Source organism: Callithrix jacchus, chromosome 10 (genome assembly GCF_049354715.1).
Source record: "Callithrix jacchus isolate 240 chromosome 10, calJac240_pri, whole genome shotgun sequence".
NCBI lineage: Eukaryota > Metazoa > Chordata > Mammalia > Primates > Cebidae > Callithrix > Callithrix jacchus.
In genome coordinates, this window is record NC_133511.1 from 64,286,212 (window position 1) to 64,310,709 (window position 24,498).

Consider the following 24,498-nt stretch of genomic DNA (forward strand, 5'->3'; position numbering starts at 1 on the left):
TTTGCATTTAATGGACCACAGTGTTTACTTGTCCATCGTCTGTTTCTCCATCCCCTTACCATCTTATCAGCAGGCTCTTCTGTGCCTGACCTTGTGCTGGGCATGGGCAGACAGATGACTCAGCTCCCGTCCCTATACTTCAAGAGCTCTGAGTCCCACAGGTAAAAGATGATGACCCACAGTGAAAGTAGTAATCCTGGGAAGCGGAGGAGGCTGAAAGGGCCCCAACCCAGCTAGGGATAGATGTGTAAAGAGCAGGGAAGACTTCCTGGAAGAGGTACTGTCTTCCCAGAATTGTCCAGTCTGATAGCGGCGGCCCCAGGTAGGCAATGGGGGAAAAACGCGCTAAAGTCTGAGGCTTCAGAGGGCCTGGTGAGTGTGAGGATGCTAAACTGGCAGGGCTGGCTGGACATGAATGGGCCAGGAGTGGGGAGTTGGGGGCACTGGAAAGGACAGCAGGGGCCTCAGCAGGGCCTCCAGGCCCCTCCCTGTGCACCTCTCAATCCTGGGCTTGAGTCCCAGCCTGGCCACCAGCTTCTGTGTGGCTTTGGGCTAACAGCTTCCCCTCTCCGGGCCTCTGTATCTTTGACTGTGAACAGGAATGATGACCACAGTCCCAGCAGGTTCTCAGGATAGGAGGATCCCATCCTCCATGCAGAAGTGGGTGTCAACTGTGGAGTGTGAGACAGAGTCGCCTCCTGCCCGCCATTTCCGCTCTGTTCCTGCTGTGAGGACCTTCCCCCACAACCCTGCCCCATGTTCTGATCCTGGGCCTCTAGGGGCAGCTTCAGACATGGTTAGGAAGGCATGGAGGGAGGTCCCAGGAAACACCACTCCCAGGTTCTACTGCCCTTAGCCCTAATTCATGACTCACCAGCCCCTGTCCAGCCACAGCCCTTCAAGGAGGCAGGAGCAGGGGAGGGCCAGGCCCTGAGGGCTGGAGCCAGAATGAAAAGGATGCCTTGGGAGGAAGTTTCTAAGGACAAAATGAACTCTTTGAGGTGCCAGACAATCTGCTGATAGCATTATTTATAGAATCCCAACAACAATAATCGCCAACACTTATTGAGTGCATACTGTATACTGGATACTAGTATTAAATGTTTCATATGTATTAGCCCATGTAATAAATTCAGCAAAACAATTTATGACGTAGGGACTGGTACTGCTACTTTACATAGGAGGAAAACGAGGTAACAGAGGCTAAGTGGCTTGTTAATATAGTCCCAGTGGGATGTGAGGCTGAGATTTGAGTCTGGTTATGTTCGTCAAAAGGCCCCTTTTCAGGGAGGCTCACCATCCCCATGACGTGTACATCTTCAGGATAAAGCCGCAGGTTCATAGTGGCCCACAAGACCTCCAGGAGCTGCCCCACCTACCTCCCCAGTTGTGTCTCCAGCCGATCTGCTCCCCCTCTGCAGGCCTCTGGATCCGCACACATGCCTCGTGCTCTCTAACCACCAGGCCTAGGGACCTGCTGTTTCCTCCTCCTGGAGCAGTGCTTTCCCTCCTCTTCACCCGGCTCCCCACAGCGTGTCTCTGGTCTCGGGTTAGCCTTCTCCCCATCCTGTTTGATGCGTGCACAACTTCCCCTACCTCACACTTTGTGGTTCCACCCAGAATCACTCTCGAGTGCCTGGCCGTGTCCAGTACATCATAGATACTCAGGAAATGTGTGTTGACAGAATGAGGAGGACATTGAGGCCCAGAGAGGGAAGTGACCTGCCTAAGGTCACACAGCTGGCTGGCAGCAGAGCCAGGACAGGAGCCTACGGCGTCCACCACAGTGCTCCGTCCGTTGCACCACACCGACCTACAGGTACCCGCAGGGACCTGCGTCACCAACACCCAAGGGTGCAGCTTCCCTCCCGGTCCCCATTCAGGATCTTTGGTCCCTGCCCTGGCCCTCAGTTCCAAGGCATTGCCTGAGTTTCCCTCTTGCCTCCAGAGCCGCCCTGGCTCCACAGCCCCAGGAAAAGATTCCTCATCTCATCTCGCTGAGCCTCACAGCTTTGATCTGCCCTGAGTCACCCCGGCCTCATCTCTTCCTCCCCTGCTAATCTTTGCTCACACATGTGTCCCTGGCTCTGAATCATGCCTTCTGATCTGCTCTGAACTCTGGCCAGGAGGTCTGCATCCTTCTGGCAGAGTGAAATGAAATCAAACAAGGCCCGCACACCCCTCCAGATGTGGAGAAACAGGAGGCCCCTTCTTCATGATGTGTGATCATCTCTCATCACTCACGCCATCCGCCTCGGTTTCCCCTTGGTCCCCAACAGGATCTGGTTACTGCTCTTTAATCCGGTCTGGGTTGGAAGGTAGCCAGGCAATCATTTCCTGGTTCCACAGGGGTCTGCGATTCCCTCCCGCACTCGCTGAATGTGCACTGTCAAGGACATGACTCCAGAGCAGAGCTGCTGGAGGCTGTCAGGGAGGCAAAGCCTCACCCCTGCCCATGGCTCAGCCAGGCACAAGTCCTGTCCTGGCCCTACTGCCAATCCACCCTGGGCACATCACCTCTCTGTGCCTCAGTACACCATGTATAAAACAGGGATGAAAGTATATCTGGTTTAGGATTGCTCTGCAGATTAAGGAATGGGAGAGAAAGCACCATTGTTCACTTAGTCACCACCTTAACCTCCATCACCTGCCTCATCCCAGGTGCTGAGGCATCCCAGACAGCACAGAGGGAAGGGTCCGTATTAGTTAACCACCTACCAAGGGCTAACTTGGCCTGGGGAATTTCACATGTGATCTCATCTAACCCTTTCAGTGCCTGTCAGGGGTATGAATTAGTATCCCCACTGTACAGATGAGGACACAGGTGCAGGGAGGGTGAGTGACTCACCCAGGGCCACACAGCAAGTCAGTGGTGGAGTTAGAATTCACATCTGTGTTTGTTAGTATAGATACCTTGGCTTGCACCTCTCCTCTGGCTGTTTCTCCCATCTGTGAAGGGAATTGCTTGCAGCTGAGAGCCCACTATGATAGGCAGCTTTGAGCATATCACCTTTACGAGCCCCTGGAGGGGACCTGGAGGGGAAAGATGACCTGTGCCTGCTCAGATTTCTGTCTCTAGGGTTAAGGAGTGAATGTTAATCACCCTGCAGCACCTTCCAGCTCAGGCATCAGGCAGGTCAGCATCTTAGAGATCAGCTTTAGCTGATCAGAGATGTGGTCTTGTTGCATGGCCACCATGAGGCCTTCTACTCCTGTCCCCTAGTCTGGACTGTGGGGACACACATCTGAGACAGAGCTGGATTCCCCAGAGCTAGAGCACCCTCCCTGAATCACAGCTGCACACCCAGTAGGCAGGGTGGGAGCAGAACCTCCTCAAAAGAGAGAAGAAAGGGAGACTCAACAAGAAAAGAAAACTTCAGGCCAATATCCATGATGAACATAGATACAAAAATCTTCGATAAAATACTGGCAAACCGATTGCAACAGCACATCAAAAAGCTTGTCCATCACATTCAAGTAGGCTTCATCCTGGGGATGCAAGGCTGGTTCAACATACACAAGTCTATAAACATAATTCACCACATAAACAGAACCAAAACCAAAAACCACATGATTATCTCAATAGATGCAGAGAAGACCTTCAACAAAATTCAACAGCCCTTTATGCTCAAAACTCTCAATAAACTAGGTATCAATGGAACATATCTCAAAATAATAAAAGCTATTTATGACAAACCCACAGCCAATATCATAATGAATGGGAAAAACCTGGAAGCATTCCCTTTGAAATCTGGCACTAGACAAGGATGCCCTCTCTCACCACTCCTATTCAATATAGTATTGGAAGTTCTAGCCAGAGCAATCAGGCAAGAAAAATAAATAAAGGGTATTCAAATAGGAAAGGAGGAAGTCAAATTGTCTCTATTTGCAGATGACATGATTGTATATTTAGAAGACCCCCATCGTCTCAGCACTAAATCTCCTGAAACTGATAAGCAACTTCAGCAAAGTCTCAGGATACAAAATCAATGTGCAGAAATCACAAGCATTCCTATACACCAATAACAGACTTAAAGAGAGCCAAATCAAGAATGAACTGCCATTCACAATTACTACAAAGAGAATGAAATACCTAGGAATACAACTAACAAAGTATGTAAGGGACCTCTTCAAGGAGAACTGCAAACCACTGCTCAAGGAAATAAGGGAGGACACAAAAAGATGGAGAAACATTCAATGCTCATGGTTGGGAATAATCAATATTGTAAAAATGGCCATACTGCTAAAAGTAATTTATAGATTCTATGCTGTCCCCATCAAGCTACCTATGACCCTCTTCACAGAACTGGAAAAAAACCACCCTAAACTTCATATGGAACCAAAAGAGAGCCCACATAGCCAAGTCAATTCTAAGCAAAAAGAACAAAGCTGGAGGCATCATGCTACCTGGCTTCAAACTATACTACAAGGCTACGGTAATCAAAACAGCATGGTACTGGTACCAAAACAGAGATATAGACCAATGAAACAGAACAGAGGCCTTGGAGGCAATGCCACACATCGACAACCATCTGATTTTTGACAACATGACAAAAACAAGCAATGGGGAAAGGAGTCTCTGCTTAATAAATGGTGCTGGGAAAATTGGCTAGCCATGTGCAGAAAACAGAAACTGGACCCCTTCCTGACACATTACACTAAAATTAACTCCAGATGGATTAAAGACTTAAACGTAAGACCGAACACCATAAAAACCCTAGAAGAAAACCAAGGCAAAACCATTCAGGACATAGGCAAAGGCAACGATTTCATGACTAAAACACCAAAAGCAATGACAACAAAAACCAAAATAGACAAACGGGACCTAATTAAACTCCAGAGCTTCTGCACAGCAAAAGAAACAATAATTAGAGTGAAATTGCAGCCAACAGAATGGGAAAAAGTTTTTGCAATCTACCCATGTGACAAAGGGCTAATATCCAGAATCTATAAAGAACTAAAGCAGATTTACAAGAAAAAAATAAACAAACCCATTCAAAAGTGGGCAGAGGAGATGAACAGACACTTTTCAAAAGAAGACATATATGAGGCCAACAAACATGAAAAAATGCTCATCATCACTGGTCATTAGAGAAATACATACCAAAAGCACATTGAGATACCATCTCACACCAGTTAGAATGGCGATCATTAAAAAATCTGGAGACAACAGATGCTGGAGAGGATATGGAGAAATAGGCACACTTACACTGTAGGTGGGAGTGCAAATTAGTTCAACTATTGTGGAAGACAATGTGGCAATTCCTCAAGAACCTAGAAATAGAAATTCCATTTGACCCAGCAATCCCATTACTGGGTATATATCCAAAGGACTATAAATCGTTCTACTATAAGGACACATGCACACATATGTTAGTTGCGGCACTGTTTACAATAGCAAAGACCTGGAACTAACCCAAATGCCCATCGATGATAGACTGGACGGGGAAAATGTGGCACATATCACTATGGAATACTATGCAGCCATAAAAAACGATGAGTTCGTGTCCTTTGTAGGGACATGGATTAACCTGGAAACCATCATTCTCAGCAAACTGACACAAGAACAGAAAATCAAACACCACATGTTCTCACTCATAGGAGGGTGTTGAACAATGAGAACACATGGACACAGGGAGGGGAGCATCACACACTGGGGTCTGTGAGGGGGAAATAGAGGAGGGACAGTGGGGGGTAGGGAGTTGGGGAGGGATAACATGGGGAGAAATGCCAGATATAGGTGATGGGAATGAAGACAGCAAACCACATTGCCATGTATGTACCTATGCAACAATCCTGCATGTTCATCGCATGTATCCCAAAACCTAAAGTGCAATAAAATATATATAATTTTTTAAAAAGCAGAGAGAGAGAGAGAAAGAGAAAGGGCCTAGGCCGTGTACATTGAGAGGCAGCGTAGTGTGCAGACTCTGGAGCTGGACTGACCTAGTTCAAACCCACGAACTACCTGCAAGTGACCTTGGCAAGTGACTTAATGCCTCTGACCCAGTTTTCACCTGTACAATGGTCTTAGTAATAGTGCCCACATCCCAGAATTCTTGTGAAAGTCTAATGAGTTCCTATTTGTAAAGGGTTTGGGATTGTGTCCAGCACATAGTAAGCACTATACGAGTACTTAAGAGGCACTTTGTCCTTTTTCCAGTCCCACCAATCAAGTAAGGCATTCCTCTTCCTCTGGCAAGGAAGAAGACAGCAGGGAAAGCCAGGGGTCTCTCATGTTTTTCCCTCCTGGGGCATGGCGTGGAAGATCTCTTTTGTGGAGAGGTGCTCAGCTTGGGACAGCCCTGCCGCCAACCCCGCCACTCTTACCACCAGCCCATGAATGCTGGGTGGACAGCAGCAGGCAGGCCGTGGGGCGGGAGAGCAGGCCATAGCCCGGAGGAGGGAAACATCTTTCTCGCCGCTGGGGACTGGGAAGGTTCTGCGCACTAGATCACGTGTGAGCGAGACTGATGGAGGGTGGGATTTCAGCAGACGGAGACTGGGGAGAGCTTTTCAGGTAGAGGGACCTGGCACTCCAGGCCTCGAGGTGAGCAAGCACTGAGTGTCTCTTGAAACGGTGGAAAGGGTTTCTGTCTGGCTGATGCATGGGGAACCAGGAGCAGCTGTTGGAAACGCCAGGAAATCCTGCAGCTGATGGAGGCCCTTGACAGCTAGGCCTGAATTTTAGGCCATTGGCCATAGGGAGCAAATTGAAGTGTGTATCAGAGTGGAATGTGATGTGATTAGGGCAGATCACTTTTTGGTGGTAAGGTGGAGGACAGCTGGGGTGAGGGAGAGATGGCACGGTCGTGGAGGCATAGGTAGTGGGGCACAGCCCACACTTTCAGGTTGCCTGAGAGATTTTTTTTTTAATTACAGCGCCCCCTATGGGGGGAGCATCACTATTCTTGTGCACCAGGTGCTAAGTGCAGCAGCGCCTGGCAGGGGAGGCTCTGCTGCCCAGGACCAGTGGGGCCAACACGTGCCTGCTGTAGGAGGAGCAGTACAGGAGCTGGAAAAGACTCAGGGAAGAGTCGCTGTCTTCACCTTGGCAGGCTTGGCCTGTGGCAGGGGAGAAGGCCATGCTTCATTCACATCTGTGTTCCCAGCACCTGGAAAGGCCTTAGGAACAGAGGAAGGTGCTTAGGAAAGGTATATGGGTCCAGGTCAGGAGGTGGAGCTGGAACCAGCTGGTGAAAGGCAGGTTTCAACTCAACTTTTGAAAATCCGAATTGCAGCCTGGCATGGTGGCTCGCACCTGTAATCCCAGCACTTTGAAAGGCCAAGGTGGGCAGATCACCTGAGGTCAGGAGTTCAAGACCAGCCTGGCCAACATGGTGAAACTCCATCTCTACTAAAAATACAAAAATTAGCCAGGCAGGTGGCTCACACCAGTAGTCCCAGCTACTTGGGAGGCTGAGGCATGAGAAGTTCTTGAACCTGGGAAGTGGAGGTTACAGTGGGCTGAGATCATGCCACTGCACTCCAGCCTGGGCAACCTTGGTCTCGAGAAAAGAAAAAGAAAGAGAGAAAGGAAGGAAGGAAGGAAGGAAGGGAGGGAGGGAGGGAGGGAGGGAGGGAGGGAGGGAGGGAGGGAGGGAGGGAGGAAAGGAAATCGGAGTTGCCTAAAGAGAGAAGTGGTTACAGAAGGAGACACTTTCCTATCACGAGAGAGCAGGCAAGAACAGCCGCTAGGGTGGGGGAGATTGGGTGACCAGCAAAGCCCCTTCCAGTTAGGAGAGTCCAAAACCATGATGATGAGGACGGCCGCAGCCTCTGTGTATTCAGCACTGGTATGCTTGCTTCTGTAAGTACTTCACCTCTAACAATCATTCCATGTAAGAGGAAACGGAGGCTCACCCAGGTGAAGTCGTCTCCCAAGGTAAATGGCAGAACCAGGGCTTGAACCTACATCTGTCTCATTCCAAAACCTACATTCTTTCTGGTACCCCTTTGGAAGGCCAGTAGGGATTGGAAAGTGGGAGGTGTCCTTGAAATAGATACAGTCCTCTGCAGATTAATCCCTGATCTGCCACTATGGCCTTGAGCAGTTGGGGTACCCCGCTCTGCCACCAAGGAGCTCATCGCCTGGGGCCAGAGACAAAGAAAAAAAAAAAGCCATTGTCACCTGCAATACACACAAAGGTGATCTGAAATGTACAGATCCAATCAATTCAATTGCTAAAGTGCCTGAAACTGGAGGCCTGGCAAAGATGGTACTGCGGGCCAGAGACCCACGGGGTGGGTTGCAACTCCTGAGAAGCAGCCACGTGTAGCAGGATGTGCAGTGGGCCAGGGAGGGTGTGTTCTTGTGCTGGAGTGTGAAGGCTGCAGTTTCTAGGTGGAGACCATTGGGATGCCTACATGGTGGTGTCGGGGCTGCCTTGGTGCAATGGAAGTTGGCATGTGGCTGAGATCGCCACCTCAGCTCTGTGGGCACTTCTGGATGAGGCATGTGCCCAACGTTCCGGTTCACATCAGAGCTGGCCTGCATTCAGGTATGGGCTGGGAGCCTTGAGGGTGAGGGGCCACATCCATCTCCCAATCTTCCCTGGGCGCTGGCTGGATCACCTCTAGTGGCATGCTTCTGGATGTCAGAGATTCTAAAACTCTATGGTGAGGATATTTTATGTTTCTTTTCCCTTACGTTATTTTAAGGTCTTAATATGTTCTAAGTAAGAGAGTCTGTCTGGGCATGGTGGCTCATGCCTGTAGTCCCAGCACTTTGGGAGGCCCAGGTTGGGGGATCACTTGAGGTCAGGAGTTCAAGACTGGCCAACATGAAGAAACCCCATCTCTACTAAAAATACAAAAATCAGCCAGGTGTGGTGGCACAGCTACTTGGGAGACTGAGGCATGAGAATCACTTGAACCTGGGAGGCACCATTACACTCCAACCTGGCTAATAGAGTAAGACTGTCTTAAAAAAAGAAAAGAGAATGTGTGATGCTGATAGTCTGATGGAAGAGGCAGGACAGAAACCTTCATGGTCATGTAAACAACCAAATGTTTGCTGGGATGGATCTGAGGAGCTCTCAGAGTCAAGAACATCCCTTCCCACTCCCCTGCTCCTTCCGCCATGGTTCCCTTGCCCTGCAAGATAAAGTCCATTAGCACTGCCACCACCACCCCACCACCGCCATTGCCTTCCAACCTCGTCTCCCAGCATTCCCTGCATGGCCCTGCATCCACACTCAGCTCTTTGCAGTTTCACACACACACACACATGGGTTCCCTGCCTCTTTGCCTCTGCAACTGCTTTTCCCTGCCCACTCATTCTCTTATCCTTCAAGACAGAGCGCATGTATCCTCCAGCAAGTCCCTGCCTGGGTTAGAGGCCCTTCTTGGTGGTGGTCCTGGTGCTTCTTTCATCACAGCCTTGTCGCAGGTTACACATCTGTCCCCACTGGGCCGGGAGCTGCCCAAGAGCAGGGACTGGCTCTGATCTATCTATGAACACACACATCTATCTATCCAGCACAGAGCCTGGCGCAAGCATTGGCTCCTCTTTGGATGTCATTGGAGACTCCAGTTGGCTTTATCCTCAGCCTGCAACTGGAGCCCAGGACGTGCAATAGGGAATGGCAGGAGGTAAAGAAGGGTGAGGCTGTCATTGGAATCTCTCTGGTGCAAGACCTGCTCACTGAATTCATTTGCGTTTCAGGGACCTGTGCAGCAGGGGTCATGGGTCTCACGACGCCTCAGTATTGCCTCTTTGGGGACACCACGGCTTCCTGGATGGAGTCCACAGGGTTGCATGAGTATCTCATACTTCTGTCCTTCCCAGGGAGGGGCTCTTTCAATAACCTGTATAGCCTGGCTGTTTAAAATAGTTTATGAGAATTTCTTGAACCCAGGAGGCTGAGGTTGCAGTAAGCCGAGATTGCGCCACTACACTCTAGCCTGGTGACAGAGTGAGACTCCATCTCAATTAATAAATAATAAAACAAAATGTTTCTTAGTAAACAAATCACCACCTGGTGGCAGCGTACCCTAGTTTTTAGGAAAGCAACTACTACATGGGTGCAAAAGTAATTGTCGTTTTGGCGTTAAAAGTAATGACGAAAGCTCAGTTACTTTTGCACCAACCTAATAGAAGGAGATGATACGTGTCATTGGCTCTTTTAACTTTCCACATCATGTTTGTGATCTCATGAGGATGTTAGCAGGGAAAACAATGACTCAAGAGGCAGGAAATCTGGGTCCTGGCCCTGACTCTGCAACTGGCTTGCTTAGTGTCCTTGGGCAAAATGTTCTTCCTGTAGGCCTTAGTTTCCCCATTGTACAAAGAGGATATCCTTTAAAGTGTTTTTTTAAATTGGTTATGTGCCACCTCCTTTTGTGCTGGGACAGCCCTGACACCACCGTGAAGACATCCCCAGCGTTTTTGGCCTTTGCTGACAGCAGGAGCTACCATGATGGCTTGGTCAGAGCAGCTAAAATGTATGTTGAAGGCCCAGGTCTTCTGCCTCTGGCTGTGTAGGTTGTTGCTCTAATGTTCAGGGCACATCCCGCATAACTGGGTGCTGTGGCTCTGTTGAGAAATCCGACTCTTAAAACTACAAACTGCATGTCTTCTCTGACTAAGCCTTCACAGGCTTCCTTACAAATAGAAATTATATTCCTAGGGGTCTGACTCCACTGTGAGTTCCCTTTAGCACTCAATCTATGTAATTTGCTTTTCCTCTGGGTCTCTTTTAGTGACCAACAATTTAGAGGGACAAGAAGGCTGGAATAAGGGTGTTACATAAATCACGACTATGTGTATGATTGATTGGAACTGCAGTCATGACAGACTCTTAATGATTTTACCAAATACTAGGTATGCTGTCACCAGGTGCTGACTTGATGACTGCCTTTCTTCTCAGCATACAGCATTCATGTCAGCCAAAGCACTCTCCAGATACTGCTCAGTCCTGAGAAGGCTACCAAATTGACATCAGAGGTCAGACGGAGCTGAAGGTGAGAGAATTCTGTGGCCTTTGTGGGAAAAGTCCCTAAGGGTCCAGTTTCTGTGGGAAGTGGGAAAGATTCTCATCTGACTGACGTGGCTGCCTAGAGTTGGGGATGTAGCTGGTCACCTTTACACTTTCTCTATGCTCCTCAAATTCCAAGGAAACATTTCTTCCTGGGAGCCATCCAGCTCCTTGTGAGAGGAAAGGCCAGGACAGAGAAGTCAGTTCACCTGGTGACCTATCTATGTAGCATGCCAGTGTACAACACACATCAAAATATTTATCACTCAGCAATAATGAAAGGAGCATCATTGTCGCCATTTTACAGTTGAAGAAATTCAATCAAAGAGGCAGAGTGGCTTGTCAGTCACATAGCTCATAATCCAGATCTCATGGCTCCGAAGCTTGTGCCTTCTCCAAAGCATTGTTGGGCTCCTACCTATCCCTCAGAACCCCAGCTCAGACATCACCTCTCACTGCAGCCCACCCTGACCCAGGAACACTTCTGCTCCTCCTTCCCCACAAACAATGACTGTCATGCTTTCTCTGTGTACCCACCAGTCCCACACCAGTTCTCTGCTGTTACAGTGTGATGTTGGGTTGTTAATGAGGAATTATCAACCTCCTGATTCAACATTCTTATGTGACTAGCATGTATCATGGCTTTTATAGTAAAAATGCCTCTATATGGACTTCACCTATGACTCCCCAAAGCCCACACAGAAGCTCCCGTTGCCAGCTCAATAGTACTTGCAGTGCTACTCCTAAAGCTAGGTGGCTATGGTATAATTTGACTTACCCCATCCTTAGCCCCCAACAGAATATATAGCCCATCCCTTCCTCATGCTACCACTATGAGGGATAGTTATGATAAACTCTATTTGTCTATGACAAACCGACCTAAAATCATGTATTGCCTACCCCTTTGTAAGCCACTCTTCTGTAAGCTGCATACTGTGAGCCACCCACTCCTCTGTAAGTACGTGTTGCTGTGGCTATCCTTACTCAAACCCCTTGAAGCTTTACAGGTGCAATAACCCTTACAATTGCCCGTGAACTCACTTCATCCTTACTATTCTGCCTAGCAAATTTCCACTACGAACAAGTCCACAGCCAAAGTATATCACTTACCCAAGGCCTTCAGACACTGCTTTCACTAATAGCTTCTTGATGACTCCTAGCAAATCTCACTAACCTTGCCTTACCCGATACCATTAATCTAGTAGGAGAACTGTTTGTGACTGTGGCCTCGTTCTCCTGATCAAACATCACTATTATGCTTATAGGACTTAATACACATATTACAGAACTTTACTCCCTATGTGCGCTAATCACAACACAACGAGGGACTTCACATGTCACATTAACAGCATGAAAAAATGTATCGATACTTATACATCTTGCACTCATCTTCCTACTGGCCTTTAACCCTAAAATCACTATGGAGCTTACATGGTGTAGCTATAGCTTAACCAAAACATTAGATTGTGAATCTAATAACAGAAGCCTGCAACTTCTTATCTACTGAGAAAGTATGCAAGAACTGCTAACTCATGCCCCCATGCCTAACAATATAGCTTTCTCAACTTTTAAAGGAATAGAGTCATCTGTTGGTCTTAAGAACCAAAAACATTGTGCAATGCCAAATAAAAGTAATAATCATGCATTTTTCCACTACCACAATAGCCCCGATCCCTTTAATTTTACCAATTATTACTACCTTAATTAACCCTGTAAAAAAGGCTCATACCCAAATTATGTAAAAATACCTATTGCATGCCCCTTCCTCACTAGCCTCATCCCTGCAACAATGTTTATATGTGCAGACCAATAACTTACTATCACCAACTGACATTGAATGACAATCCAAACTCTAAACTCTCACTAAGCTTCAAACTGGACACTTCTCCACAATGTAGAACCCAGTAGCACTGTTCATTACCAGATCTATTGTAGAATTCTCAACATGGTATATAAATTCAAACCCTAACATTAATCAATTCTTAAAATACCTATTTTTCGCACCACAGTGTTAATTCTAGTCACCGCCAACAATCTCTTTCAACTCTTTATCAGATGAGAAAACATAGGGCTGATGTCTTTTTTCCTAATCAGTTGATGGTACAGCCAAGCAGATGCTAACACAGCAGCCCTCCAAGCAGTCTTGTGCAACCTCATGGGCGACATTGGCTTTATTTTAGCTACAGCATGATTCCTCTTATCCTGCAACACATGAGGGTTTCAACAAACATTTATTCCCCACCCCAACTCCCATCCATTAATTAGCCTTCTCTTAGCAGCAGCAGGAAAGGCAGCTCAATTCAGCCTCCGTCCCTGACTTCCAGCCACCATAGAAGGTCCTGCCCCAGTCTCAGCCCTCCCACTCCAGCACTATAGTTGTAACAGGAATCTTACTACTCATCCGCTTCTACTCCTTAATAGAAAATAATCTATCCTTCCAAACCTTCACACTATGTCTAGGGGCTATTACCACCTTATTTACAGCAGTCTGTGCCCATTACAAATGATGTAAAATAAATCATAGCATTCTCCACCTCAAGCCAGCTGAGCCTTATAATAGTCACAATTGGCATTAACCAACCACACCTAACATTCCTTCACATCTGCACCCATGCCTTTTTTAAAGCTATATTATTTATATGTCCAGGATCCATCATCCACAGCCTCAATGATGAGCAAGATATCCACAAAATGGGATATCCAAAAAATGGGATATCCACAGCCTCAATGATGAGCAAGATATCCAAAAAATGACCCCTCACTTCCTCCTGCCTTATTATCGGCAGCCTTGCACTTACAGGCTGTGTTTTTACTTCCTCGAAGTTTTTACTCCAAAGATTTTATTATTATCAAAACCGCTTACACATCGTATACCAATGCCTGAGCCCTGTTACTGTTACTGCCACCTCCTTGACAGCCCTCTAGAGGACTCGAATTATTTTCTTCGCTCTAATAGGACAACCTCGCTTCACAACTCTAATCATTATTAACGAAAATAACGCCCTCCTAATTAACTCAATTAAGTATCTAACAATTGGCAGTATCTTCCCCGGATTCCTTATCACTAACACCAGTTCCTTATCCTTGACGTGTGACCACTCCACGTCAAGCTCACAGCTACAGGAGTGACTACTTCAGGCCCGCTACTAGCAATGGAGCTTAATCTCGTAACTGATAACCTTGAGCTACAACTCCCATGACAGACAGTCAACTTCTCCAACATAGTAGGTTATCATTAACCACAGTTCACCACATTACCCCTCACTCAAGCCTCGTCACAAGCCAAAATCTAGCTTCCCTTCTACTAGACCTAATTTGACTAGAAAAGTCCATACCAAAGTCCACTTCACAAACCCAAATTTCAGCCTCCATTACCATATCAACTCAAAAAGGCCTAATTCCATCTCTCCCAACCTTACTCTTAATCATCTCATCTATTACCCTGAGTAATTTCAATTGCAACATAAATACTGACAGAGAAAGATCAAGCAGCAAGCACCGCTAATCAACACCAATAACTATACAAGGTAGCTACACTCACAGAATCCTCACGCAGCAACCCCGCCCCCTCACCCTCAAAAGTTGTTCAACTCTCTATGCTGTTAAAATCAACCGTTTCCACCACTCCATCATACTCAACTATTCACCAACACCACTCTATTCACAACCCCAATAATAAAGCCCCCAAATGTCAGTACTTGACCCTCATGCCTCAGGATACTCCTCAATAGACATCGCCACAGTATAACCAAAAACAATCATGCCACCCAAGCAAATCGAAAAGACCATTAACCCTATGAAAGCCCGACCAAAATTCAACACAATACCAGAACCCACAGCACCACTGATGATTAGCCCTAGGCCCCCATAAATAGGAGAAAGTTTCAAAGAACAACCTACAAATCCCATAAACAAAAGAACACTTAATAAAAATAAAGCATAGCCATTACTCCGACATGAACTATAACCATGACTAATGGTATGAAAAATCATCATTGTACTTCAGCTATAAGAACACTAATGAGCAATAACCGCAAAACACACCTGCTAATAAAAATTATTAACTATTTGTTGTTGTCCTGAGCCATCTAACATTTCTATGAAAATGTTTGGCTCACTGCTTGGCCTGACTAATTCTTCAGATCATCACAGGATTATTTTTGACGATGCACTATTCATCAGACACCTCAACTGCCTTCTCTTCAGCCACTCACATCAGCTGAGATATAAATTATGAATGAACAGTCCGCTATTTTTGTGCTAATGGCACTTCAATATTTTTCATCTGCCTCTTGCTACACGTTGGTCAAGATCTGTACTGTGGATCATTTTTATTATTAGAACCCTGAAATATTGGCATTATCCCCCTACTCATAACTGTAGCAACAGCATCCATAGGCTACGTGCTCCCATGAGGCCAAATATCATTTTGAGGAGCTACAGTAATTACGATTTACTATCAACCATCCCATATGTCGGAACTGACCTCGTACAATGAATCTCAGGCAGATTCTCAGTTGACAAAGCCACTCATGCACAAGTTTTCGCCCTCCACTTCATCATTGCCGCTCTAGCAGCTGTTCACCTTTTATTCTTACATGAAACAGATCTAATTACCCCTCAGGAATTTCATCAGATCCAGGCAAAATTACTTTCCACCCCTACTATGCAACCAAAGATAGTCTAGGTTTAGTTTTCCTACTCCTCCTTTTAACAACTCTAGTATTTCTTTGCCTGACCTCCTGGGCAACCCAGACAATTACACTTTAGCCAATCCCCTCAATACTCTGTCCCACATTCAGCCAGAGTGACACTTTTTATTTGCATGTGCGATCTTACAATCCATCCCTAATAAACTAGGAGGTGTCCTGGCCCTTATATTTTCCATTCTTATTCTAGCCATTATTCCGGTACTTCACACGTCTAAACAACAAAGCGTAGTATTTCAGCCATTAAGTCAACGCCTATACTGAACCTTAGTGGCTGAGTACTTTAAAGGCAGAGAAAGGCTTCAACCTGTGCATTCCCTCTGAATGTTAACCTTCTATAAAGTCAATGGTACAGCATTCCTACCAGTGACTTTTCTTCCTACCCCACCTCCTCTTACTCCTCAAATTCCTCAGCTGGAGCAATCTAGTTTAAAGGCCTGATGCACTGGGTCCCGGAAATTGAGTGCCGTATGGGACTCACTTAATTACACTGTGGAATGTCAGTGCAGAAGGGTGCAGCACAGAGAGGGGCAGCAACTTGTTCATGGTCACATACCCTGTGAAAGCCAGCAAACATGGAATCCTTTGCTCTGGATGGCTGGGGTTAGAGGAGAATGAGCTAGAATAAGTCAGGGCAGGTGTGTCTTATTTAGCAGGGTGAGCACTGGGCATCCTGAGGAATAGAGGACGCATGCCAGAAAGGGGCACAGAGAGGTGTGGGGAGGGCAGAGAAGTGTGGGGACAGCGGCGAGGTGTGGGGAGAGCGGCGAGGTGTGGGGACAGCGGCGAGGTGTGGGGACAGCGGCGAGGTGTGGGGAGGGCGGTGAGGTGTGGGGAGGGCAGCATGCCAACCTCAGGCTCTTCAGGTGGGCCCGGGGGCTCCAAGGGCAATATCCATCTCATAGAGCCCTGGCCCAGGATGGGGCATGGAACCTCCAGCCCAGCCAGCCCTGATCTTCATGCCCCTCAGGTCCCCTCACTCCTGACCCCCAGGGGAAGCCACCACACCAGGTCCTTCCATTGTGAAGGTTGGAGAGAACCATAGATGGTAAAATCCTGCGATCTTAGCACTCTAGCTCTGTTGAGCACAGAGCTCATTATTCTTTTCTTTTCTTTTTTTGAGACAGAATCTCACTTTGTCGCCCAGGCTGGAGAGCTGTGGTGTGATCTTGGCTCACTACAACCTCCACCTCCCAGGTTCAAGCGATTCTCCTGCCTCAGCCTCCCACGTAGCTGGGATTATAGGCATGTGCCACCATGCCTGGCTAATTTTTGTATTTTTAGTAGAATGGGGTTTCTCCATGTTAGCCAGCCTGGTCTTGAACTCCTGACCTCAAGTGATCCACCCACCTTGGCCTCCCAAAATGTTAGGGCTGTAGGCGGGAGCCTATACACACACCCAGCTGTTATTTATTCAACAGAGAAATATTAACTTATTAATTTTTATGACTTTGTGAGGTACTGAGGAAATGGAGGCACAGAAAGGTCAAGTGAGTTGGCCAAAGTCACACAGCCAGGAGGCAGCACAGTCAGGATTGAACATCCAGTCTCTAGGCTGCTCTCCACGGAGCTATTGGAATCACACATTGTGTCTTTGCTCTTCTGCTTGAGGAGGTTTGCATGGGGAAGGACCTTCCCATTCCCTTCCGCCTCTTTCCAAGGGAAGGGCATGGAAGAGACCTCCTGGCTGGTGGGGAAGGCAGGCTTTCCCAGGCCCAGGCCCCTCCCTGCACCTCTGGACATCAAACCTGGGTGAGAAAGAGAGATTTCCGAAAAAGCTTGGACGCTTTTGTTTTGCATTTGATATTTGCTATTCTTCTGATTATATAAGTATTTCCCACCTAGTGTGGAAAACTTGGAAAATACAGAATTCTTTGATATTCAATAATCTCATCTTTCTAATCCCGGGAGGCAGCTGCTGTTATCGCTTCAGCAGGGCTCCTGCATGCCTGCTTCTCAGGTGCTTGGGGTGCCTGAGGTCACACAGCCCAGATCACTTCTCATCCCAACCTGCGCCCTCAGCTCACTGTCCTGAGCACCTTCCCATATTGTTCAAAGCACTTTATAACCATACCACAGTAGGTCGGGTGCAGTGACTCACACCTGTAATCCTAGCACTTTGGGAGGCCAAGGCAGGTGGATCACCCAAGGTCAGGAGATTGAGACCAGCCTGGCCAACATGATGAAACCCCATCTCTACTAAACATACAAAAATTGGCTGGGCATGGTGGCAGATGCCTGTAATCCAAGCTACTCGGGAGGCTGAGGTAGGAGAATCGCTTGAACCCAGGAGGCTGAGGTTGCAATAAGTGGAGATCATGCCACTGCACTCCAGCCTGGCAACAGAGTGAGACTCGTTCCGCAGATGAGGTACTTTCAGATAAAAAGAGCACCCATATCTTGGGGGCCATGTGAAGCAGATTCTCAGAGAGCTTGTGCCTGCCTGGTGGTTTGTCTCTTCCCTCTGTCCTCTGTCCCCTGGAACCCCTGTTTCTCACTGAGGGCAACATGGGGCTGGGGAAGGGAGAAACGTTAATAACATTTTACTTCGAAGTGCTTCCTTACTCCCTTCTGCCCCTCCTTGAGCAGGCAGTCTGCAGAGGGCCACAGGGCAAGGTGAACAGCTGTAGCTAATTGCCAAGAAGGTCCCAGGGACCACAGAGACTGACTGGCTAATTGGACCAGTGCGGAGCCTGAAAAGCCAGGGACCCACCTGGGGTGATCCAGCACCCCCACATCAGTGCCGTCTCCCTGCCCAGAATGCACCCTTCATCAAAACTTCCGACTCGCTCTGCCAGTTCTTCCAGGATGGCACCCTGCCCAAGACCACCCCTTCCCATCCCTCAAAGACAGGCAATATGGGCTTCCTGGGAAGGGACCAGAGTTGGAGCAGCCCAAGCTGAGCATCCCCCAAGCAGGCAGGACCAACATGGACAGTACAGGTCACAGCAGCCATTGCCTTTCCCCTCCTGCTGTTGGAAGCCAAGGCCTTGGAGCTCCAGGGAGCCTGGGGCTCAGGGCAGGAGTTGCTCCCCCTCATCTGAGTCCCCCCTTGCCACATACATGTCAGGGTCCAGAGGGGCTCCCAGCAAGGGAGGGCGGAAAGGAGAGTGAGTATGTGGGCAGATGCCAGCATGGGATGGCGAGCCTCCCAGGGTGCAGACACACACCCTTTTCACAGGGACATGCCAGCCTCTCAGGGGCAGAACCAGCTTGTGCTGGTGAAAGGCCTTCATGTGGCTGGGGCCCTCCTCCTTTGCAGAGTCATGGATGACTTATGGGGCAGTGTGGTGTGGACATGGGGCTCTGGCCTGGCCCTGACTGCAGTGTAGCCTTGGGCAGATCTCGCTCCTGTCTGGGCCCCTTGGCTCTTCTGCTGGACTCTGTCCTCAGCTCCCCTGTGGCCCTCTTCTCCCTTCCCTTACATGGAGGGCCTCTCCTCCTTGGTGTCCTGAGGAGCAAGCCCTCCTCTGGCCTTGCCTCCCCACCAGCACCCATCCCACTGCTCACCTCCACTCAGAGCTCAGCTTCTCAGAAGCCAGCGGCTGACACTGACTTCACTTCCTCACCTCCCACTCCCTCCCCACCCCTGCAGTCTGACTTCCACCCCCTTGGGCCCAGAGGACTCTTGGAAAGGTCTCCAGTGACCTCCATCCATGTCACCAGATCTGGGGGCAGTTTTAGTTCTCAACTTGACTGCTCAGCAGCGTGCCTTTCTGCCCTCCTTTTCCTAGGAACTCTTTCTTCCTCTTGTACCAGCTCCTTCTCCCCTTCCTGGGGCCTCCCTCACTACCCAGACACTGAGGACACCTAGCACATGCCTTGGGCTCCAACCCCGCTGGGCTCCAGGCTCCTGAAGCTCTCGCTGCTTGCTCAATGCTTCTTTCTGGGGCTTCGCAGCACCACAGACTGCAAAGCTCCAGCAACCCTTGAAACCTGGTTTTCCAACATCCTAAGACAGACCAGCACAGACCCGGGCTCCTGGCATCTCCACACCTACCCACATCCACTAGAAAGTCTGGAGCCTCCAGAGCCTCTGGGAAGGCCCCCGCCCAGGCCTCAGGCTCAGATCCTGCACACCCATGCTCCCCAGCCTGGACTCCGTCACACACCCCTCCTCTGGCTGGCTTTTCCACCTCCCGGCCTCCACCCTGACCCACGCCACCACGCCCCTCACATGGCCCACCACAGGGCTCCCTCCATCCATCTCCACCTGACAGCCAGAATGATATTAAACACAAACATGGGCTAGGCACGGTGGCTCACGCCTGTAATCCCAGCACTTTGGGAGGCTGGGGTAGGCGGATCATTTGAGTTCAAGAGTTGGACACCAGCCTGGCCAACATAGAGAAATCCCATCTTTATTAAAAATACAAAAATTAGCTGGCCGTGGTCGTGTATGACTGTAATTCCAGCTACTCAGGAGGCTGAGGCAGGAGAATCACTTGAACCTGGGAGGCAGAGTTTCCAGTGAGCCGAGATCACACCACGCACTCCAGCCTGGGTGACAGGCAAGATTCTGTCTCAAAACAACAACAAAAACCACAAACATGATTGACAGGAAAGGTTGCTGCTGTCAACGCTTCTGGGCTGTCTCATCCCCCTGAGACTGAGGAGCCTTTCCTGCAGCCTCTAAGGCTCCACGCTGTCCAGCCAGTGCCTGCCCCTTGGCTCGGCCTCTCCTGCCAGCTTCCAGGGCCCACCACCTGCTCACGGGCCACCTCATTGTCCCTAAAGCACGCCATGCTCTTCCCACCTCCACTGCTTGCTCTTGTTCCCTGTACCTGGAATGCCCTGCCCCTTCAATCCTCCTGGTCTCAGTCAAATGCTGCTTCAGTCAGGAGGTGGCACAGGGCACACATTCTAGATGGGCCCTGCAGTCACCCTCCAGCCCATTTCCCAGCGTGGTGGCCTCCACAGCACTTGTAACTACTGACATTTCTTGTTTGTCAGTTGATGGAGCTTGCCCTGCCCTTGTAAGACTCAGGAGATCCCAGACCACGAGCCGCCAGCATATCCGTCCATCAGAGGTCAGCACCCAGGGAATGTGACCTCTTGAGTCTCCTATGCACCAGCCGCCTTCCACCAAGTTTCCTGACCCAGTCTGTCCTTGCAGGCACTACTGAAAAGCCTAGCTCCCAGCCCTCCCCTGCACATCCTGTCTCGGAACTGGGAACCTGCAGATCTGGCAGCCTTGTCATCCTGCGACCCCTCGGCTGATGGCTTTTCCACTCCTGGACAGAAACTTTAGAAAGTGCCAGAAATGTTTTCATCTTCTTGGCTCAGCAGGAGGGAGGAGAGCAGAGATTAGTCGCAGTGGGCACCACCTGCTGTGGGAGCCTCCCAGACCTCCAGGCAGGTAGGGGAGAATTGCTGCACTGCAGTCCCGCACTTGAGCTCGCGGGGTGCACACACTCATCATGGGTATGGAACACCACACACCCCCCCCACTTGTCTGGAGATGAGGTCACAGACAGACACAGACACACACACAGAATCTCTGCAGGAGGGGCTCGGGACAGGCTGGATGCGACCTTGTCTCGGAGCTGCATGTACAAAGCAGTTACCAAATGTTTTGCTTGCACTGTTTGTTATAACCTGATTTTTATTTTTTTGAAGCTAAGTTTCCTAAAGACTTTTAATCCCCACTTTATGTACTTCCCATTTCTGCAGAAGTGATTTATCTTTCTATTTGGGGATTTTTAGGAGGCTGGCAGAGATCTGGGGAGGGGACAGAGGCCCTCCCTGCAACCATGTCTGGGTGTAGCCACCGACTCAAACAGCAGTACCCACGGAAGTGCCTTGCGTCAGACGTCACAGAGACCCTCCACAAAGTGGCCCCCCTCTCCTGTCTGCTCCCTCCCAACAGGTTTAAAACCATCCTCTGCCAGCTAGGTTGCTGTGAGACCCTGGCTGTCCCTTGGAGCCTGTCTTCCTTCTCTGCGTAATGGCAGTGACCTGGCTCCACCCTGCTCCCGGCACCTGTGGGCAGCAAGTGAGAAAAGGAAAGTGTGTAGGAGACCAGGGTCCCTACCCTGGAGCTGTATAATACCCTAGAGTCACAGAGCTCCTTGCCCCATGGCCTCCCAGCTTCCCAAGGTCACGTCCTCGGTAGAGGTGGAAGCTGGGCTAGCTCTGTCTCCTAGGAGGCCACTGTGCTTGAAGCCACACCTGCAGATGAGTCAGCAATGGCATGGCCCTGGAAAAGACACTTCACCTTTCCCAGCCTCGATTCCCTAAAGTTCAACGAGGTGGTGTGTGCCTGTGGCTGGGCTGTGGGGGGCCCAGGAACATGAAGGAAGTGAAAGGAGTTCCCCGTCAACAGGGTGGGGCTCTGAACACCCACGACTGGGGTCTCAGTGGTCATTTTATGATTCTTGTTTCTCCTTTTTTTCCCAGAGACCTTTGGCAAGACCTCATAAACCACGAAATCCAGGTAGCCTTTACCAAGCCTGTCAGGACGCGGCAGGGACCCAGAGCTCTGGAAAGGTCTCGGCCAGGCCCTGCAGCACAGAGACTCCTGTGGATACCCCCCTTCCCCTCATGGTTCCACTTCCTTCAGACTTCTTTGCTGAACTCCCTGGTGGCCAACTGGGTGCTCATTACTAAGTGCTCAGAGTGATAGTAATTGATGCCTTCCCGTGTGAATCCTAGAAATGAACCTGCCTCTCGACAGAACAACAGTGAAAATGGATACTCTCCACTCCTGTCACGTGCTCCTTTGTTCTTGACAAATGGTTTTGATGCAGAGAGCTCATTACCATGAGAGCCGATCCTGAAGAACCTTGTGCCCACTGTCTAGCTGCAGGGCCCAAGGCCCAGGGGGAGGCAGTCATTTGCCCCAGCTGGCACAGCTGCTTCGGCAGAAGCAAGGCTGGGACAAGGAAGTGCAGCCAGGCAGACAAGGGCTCCAGGCTCCGCTGGGCCTCCCACATGTCACATATCTCTGCTTTGTCATCTCTAAAATGGGCATTGAGAGGATTCAGAGCTTCTAACACAGGACCTGGCCCATAGGAAATGCTCAAAGTATGCTGCCTCCTTCCCTGCATCTCCTCCCCAAGCCAGCCTAGGCCTTCTGGTGTCTGCGAGCACTGAGTCTGGAGTCCAGGCCTTGGGACGCAGGAACTCAGAAACTCGAGATGGAGGAGGGAAGGTGAGAATTCCTTGATTCTCGGGAAAACGAGATGAGAGTTCTGTCTTACAGAAACAAACAAACAAACACAAAAACCCCCCAACAGCCAACTTATTAAATGGCTTCCAACATCAAAGAGTGCTCACCAAATCCCCAAGGGTGATTTCAGAGCAGGCAAGATCAGGCACACATGGAACTCATTTCCCCAACTGAAGGGAGAGGGGCAGGGGCAAGTGGGCAAGTTAATCCCCAAACAAACTCATCCCTTCTCAAAAGACCCCTTAGGAGTGGGGAGCTGGCACAAAAACTTTGAAGTGGTGGTTGTAGGAAAAATGTTCTGCCTGGGGACTGCTGTGCCCACAGAGGCCCAGGTGCCTGTGTGTGTGTGTGTGTGTGTGTGTGTGTGTGTGTGTGTGAGAGAGAGAGAGAGAGAGAGAAGAGGTATGTAAGGATGTGATGATGTGTGTAGAACTGGCTTTGGGAGATGCCGCTGCCTGTCCCTACCTGTGCACCTTTGGGCCTAACCCTTCTATGACTCAGTTTCCTCAAATGCAAAACGGAGCCAGTTACTCTTACGTCCCATATCATCATAGAGTTAAACGAGAGGACAGTGGAAACACCACATGTGCCCCTCCAAGCCTGCAACAGTGTTGAGTAGGGAGGATCTGGATGCGTGTGTCTGTGGAATGTGCCTGTGGCTGTGTGTGATCGTATCTGTGCATGTGGTACAGCTGTGGGGAGGGGTGCGGGACAGGGTCAGAGGTGTGGCCCATTCCTCCACAGGCCCTGTGGGTGGCTCCCTTTAGGCCTGTGGGTTTTCTCTCAGGGCTCCAGTTTCTTCATCTGTAAAATGAGTGTGTGGTCTAGTGACTCCTGAAGCCCCTGTGGGCGCACAGCTGTGTGTCTTCTGTGAGCATCCATGAGCACACACATGGGTTAGTGCCCCGGCGCTGCCACCAGGTAGGAGGGGACCACAGTTCCAACCAGGACTCCTCTTTCCTACTGCTGTGTACTGAAGAGCTGTGTTCTCCACCCAAATTCCTATGTCGAAACCCCGCTCCCAAAGTGATAGTGTCAGAATGTGGGACCTTTGGGAGGTGATCAGATCATAAGGCTGGAGCCCTCACAAATGGGATTAGTGCCCTTGCGAGAAGAGGCCAGCGAGCTAGCTCTTTCCACCAAGGGACAACAAGAGGCCATCCGTGAACCTGGAAGACAGGCCTCACCAGCGCCAGGCCCTGACGGCACCTTGATCTAGGACTTCCAAGCTCCAAAGCGGTGAGAAGTAAATATCCATTGTTGAAGCCCTCCAATCTGTGTTATTCAGCTGCAGCAGCCCCAGCTGACTGAGACACCTGCCGGGAGCCATGCGACCCAGGCTGGTCGGTTGGCACCTCTAGGCCTTCTGCTCCTCACTGCACGGGATGGCCCAGGCCCCTGCCCTAACTGCCTCATGGGGCTGCTGTTAGATCCAGGAGGCTGCGCAGGTGAACACACACTCAACTGAGAAGTGTGGTATAGATGTGACTTGTGGGGCGGGGTAGGTGAACAGACCTGTGTGACCTTGTGTATATTTAAGTGGATGCAGGAGCTCAAAGGGCCCTTTGCAGGCAAGTGACAGTGAGCCTGTGCCTGTGCCTGTGGACGTGTGTGGGTTGTCCCTGTGTCTGTGTCTGCA

The 24,498-nt window shown here is 49.5% G+C and overlaps 1 long non-coding RNA gene across 6 annotated transcripts in view; it reads left to right on the forward strand.

The window, feature by feature from the left end:
* The window catches only part of LOC118145782 (uncharacterized), a 38,523-nt gene extending 15,984 nt beyond the window's left edge, over window positions 1-22,539 (forward strand). The window contains exons 4-7 of one of the 6 annotated variants that reach the window (XR_004731223.3): window positions 10,826-10,965; window positions 20,642-20,718; window positions 20,805-21,047; window positions 22,088-22,539. This is a non-coding gene — a long non-coding RNA (uncharacterized LOC118145782). The other 5 variants (XR_013522882.1, XR_004731218.3, XR_004731222.3 and 2 more) reach the window with 5 other exon arrangements.
* Window positions 22,540-24,498: the final 1,959 nt, after the last annotated feature.